Genomic DNA, 3,822 nt, shown 5'->3' on the forward strand with positions numbered 1-3,822 from the left:
CTCTTATCATTTCACCTACCTACCTACCTTATCTTGTAGCATAACCTCAAAACACTATGTTTTCCGGTCTTCTTTAAAGAAATTATATTAACATAAGTTTTAAATACGAAGATGGATTTTTACAACTCTGCTTTTTCAATACAGTCTATTGTACATAACCATAGCATACTTATTTAAAAACACGCACACAGTAAAGACAGTTTGTCACGCATACAAAGTTTTTCAATAAAAAATTGGTATTTTCTTTTCTTTAAATGGGCATTTTAGTGCTTTTTTATATCCAAAACTAGACAACACTGCCGTTGCGAGAGAGATATTTGACTACTCGACGGAGAAGAAGAAGAGCCAACTCGGAAAAGGTGTAAGTAAAGCGAAGAAATGTCTCACACAATTAACACACGAATAACCACCAACACCAACAATAATCGCAATAGCCGACAATGAGACCAGATGATAAAAAAAGTGAAGCTAAATAGAAGTGAGTGAATGGGTGAAATAATTTTTATAGATTTTTAAATAATTATAAACATTACATTTTAATTAAAACCGGTCAAAAAAATTTAAGGAAGAAAGAGCTAGAACTTCGAAGCTTGATAACAAAAAATGCACCAGTATGACGCCACGAAAATCAGCTGATATTGTTGAATTCGCTGAGCGCAAAGTAACGGTACCACGATGGGCGCCACCTTATTATTCTCTCGATCGTGTATCGAGTTCAATCACTTCAAGAAGCTTTCTATAGTCGCCAGATATTGTGCCAGTAAGCTATGAGTTATATGGGGGTTTTAACACTTTTTCTTCTGCAACCCAGTAGCCAAAAACTATTAAAACGTTTTTAAAGTCCCACAAACCAAGCAGCTAAAATAAATAAATCTGCGTAAAAATGCATTTCTGTTCACAAAAAATTTGATACAATTTCTTGAAACTTCAGTGAAATAAACTTTTCAATTAACGAACTTTGCAAAAATGAAGAAGAAAAGTTAGTTTCGAAGAGAAGAGGCAATTGTACGTTGAATTTAAAACAGGTTATTGAAGGTCTGAAATTGAAAAAAAAGTTTTATTATTGGGCGAAGTATTAATTAATTAAATAAAAAAAAATATTTTGAATGATGAAAATCTTCGTTTTGACCTTTACGCGCACCATTGCTTTTCTGTTTGTATACTGCAACGGCCTAGGCCACACGTGTCAAATATTATATGATTGACATACGACGCTATTTTCAAAAATTATAAATTTTGCGATAGGGTGACTAATTTTGCGCCACTTTGTAAAACTAATTTTGTAAACAGAATCAAATGGTGCAGCGAAGCAATACTGTCGTATATTATTAGTCACAACATTTCGCCCAGAACCAAAACTAAATTCGCTCAAAAGCGAAAAGAGCGAGTCTACAAATTTTTCGATTAATTCAAAGTTTTAAATTTCATGTCCTGCAAGTGAGACAATTTTTGCGAAGAAGATTTGTATACATTTTTCCCGGATAGCCGAGTTTCTCGGCCGGGGCAGCGGCAAAATTAAAAACAAATCTTTTCACGACGAACTTCGTCGCCGCTTTGGTTGTTTGCAATTTATATGCCGCAGTTTGCAATTAATTTTGACAGCGAACTTTCGTCCGGCGAAGTGTCGAATAGATTTCAATATTATTTTATAAATAAAGGGTGAATAAGTGGTAGCTCAAGAGCCTGATGGAATAGATGAGGAAGGAATAAAGTTAACGTATCTCTTTGGTTGCACTTGGAGTAGTCATCGACCACAAAAGAAAAAACAAAACCTCCTAGTCGTAAGATTTAAACTTAAGCCATCAACTCGAAAACGCGCTTGGGTATCAAACTTACGAGCCGAAGTTTAATTAGATTTGCATGCACAATTTTTTCACTTTTCATTGAGTATTTCAGCAGTCTGGAGGAGTAATGCTGATATTCTGGTGGAATAGATGACAAATTATGGCGACAGACACTAGAATAGCATTCAAAATTGTACCTTAGGCTATCGTATAGTATTTCTACGGTATTGGTGCTTCAAATCTGACACGCCCGGCTCTTTGCTGTTGGAGTGATACCGCATCCACCGAAACTTGTGAGGGCACCGAGCTACTCGTCGGCCCCCGACCAGCGAGTTCCAGCTGTTCCAGTTGCCTGTTGGTACTCCTCCGTAAAGGAAATTTGCGGCACCGCACCCAAAAGATGATGCAAAAAATACCAACGGCCACAGCTATGACTGCTAGCGCCACAGAAATTATAGTTTCACTACGACGTTCGGGATCTGGGTGCTCTCTAATCGTATACGTAGAGTAGTTGGTGGGCAACATTGGAATGTTCTGATCCGTGCTGGTTTGATGCTAGAAGAAGAATGAGACCACGCGTTTGCCATTTCCAAGTATTTTTATTGAATTATTTTTTTACGTATAATTTTTGTGATTTTAGATTTTATTGTTTTGATTTTGGTTTTCTTTTTTGATTTATTATTCAATTAGAGAAAACATTTTGATGGTATAAAGATATTTTTTACCCCTGCGCGCTGTTGTACTAGGGCTCAAATAATGCTTGGTTGCCATATGTAAGTTAACGGAGCATAAATAGATATCGACGCATGTACACACGAGGTGTTTTTAAAAGGTAAGGTGACTTTTCAAATTTTTCGATTTGTATTTACAGTTCCAATTTTATGGCAAATTTAGTTCATAAGATTCGACGTGTTTTGCTATGCTCGGCGATTCTGTGCTTTCGAAAAAAGTGGCTAAAGAAATCTGAATTTTTTTTATCAAAAATAATACCTTTATCCTTCCTAAACCATCGTACTCACCGGACTTGGGCTATTGTGACTCTACAGGCTCCGGCACTCGAAGTGTAACCAATTAAAAAGGCCGTAAATTTAATTTGGAAAATTACTTTTATTGAATTCAATGTAAAAAATGTGTGAAAATAATACAAAATTATGAATCAATTTACATTTGACCACCTTTTGTCGAGCCTATGACCTTGAGACGGTCCAGAAAGGAATCGCAAGCTCCCCAAATGTGTCTTGCAGGTATTTTGGCCCACTCACGGACAATGGCTTTTTTCCGCGCCTCGCGACTGGTGAATCTTTTAGTTCGGACTTTACTCTCCACAAGGGCCCAATGGCCCAAAGAGGATAATCCATTGGATTCGCGTCTGGTGAGTTAGAGAGCTATTGTGTGGATGTTATGAAGTTCGGAACATTGTTTTTTAGCCATTCTGGGTTCACTCGAGCTTTGTGCGGTGATGCCGATTCCTGTTGAAACGTCCATGGTCAGAGCAACCTCCAGAATACTTTTCCGATAATATTTCGCATTTATCTTGACGCCAGGCTCAATGAAAACGATTGGAGAGCGCCCATCTGCGGTTACAGCGACCCAAACCATTTCCTGTGGCGGGTGCTGCTTCCTGGTTCCCAATCGATGAATCAAATTCTCATATGAATGGTTGGTCAAATAAATCCTATCGTTTTGGAAGTTTACGAATTGCTCAGTTTGAAAAATCTTCTCGTCAGAAAACACAATGTTCGGAAATTGACCGCTTTCGGTCAAGCAAAGCAACTTCTTCGCTCTCTCAAGCCTGACTTGTTGCTACTTTCGTGTGGGATCATGCATCTTTTGGATCAAGTAAGGCTTGACTTTGAGATCATTTTTCAGTATGGCGGATGTTACGGTCAGATATTTTCAGTTCTTTCGCCATTTGATTGGCACTTGATCGAGGATTTCGCTCAAGTCGCTTCTTCACTTTTTGAACTATTTCAAGTGACATTGCAGCCTTTTGGTGACCACCGCCATAACGTTTCGCAATGCCTCCAGTATCATTGTA

At 37.9% G+C, this 3,822-nt stretch overlaps 1 long non-coding RNA gene across 1 annotated transcript; it reads right to left on the bottom strand.

The window, feature by feature from the left end:
* Positions 1-552: 552 nt before the first annotated feature.
* Positions 553-2,470, bottom strand: LOC128856919 (uncharacterized). Its single transcript, XR_008453877.1, has 3 exons — positions 1,982-2,470; positions 1,837-1,922; positions 553-1,037 (listed from the first exon to the last, which is right to left on the bottom strand). It is a non-coding gene; the product is annotated as an uncharacterized LOC128856919 (long non-coding RNA).
* Positions 2,471-3,822: the final 1,352 nt, after the last annotated feature.

The sequence above is a fragment of the Anastrepha ludens genome, chromosome 2 (assembly GCF_028408465.1).
Source record: "Anastrepha ludens isolate Willacy chromosome 2, idAnaLude1.1, whole genome shotgun sequence".
Lineage (NCBI taxonomy): Eukaryota > Metazoa > Arthropoda > Insecta > Diptera > Tephritidae > Anastrepha > Anastrepha ludens.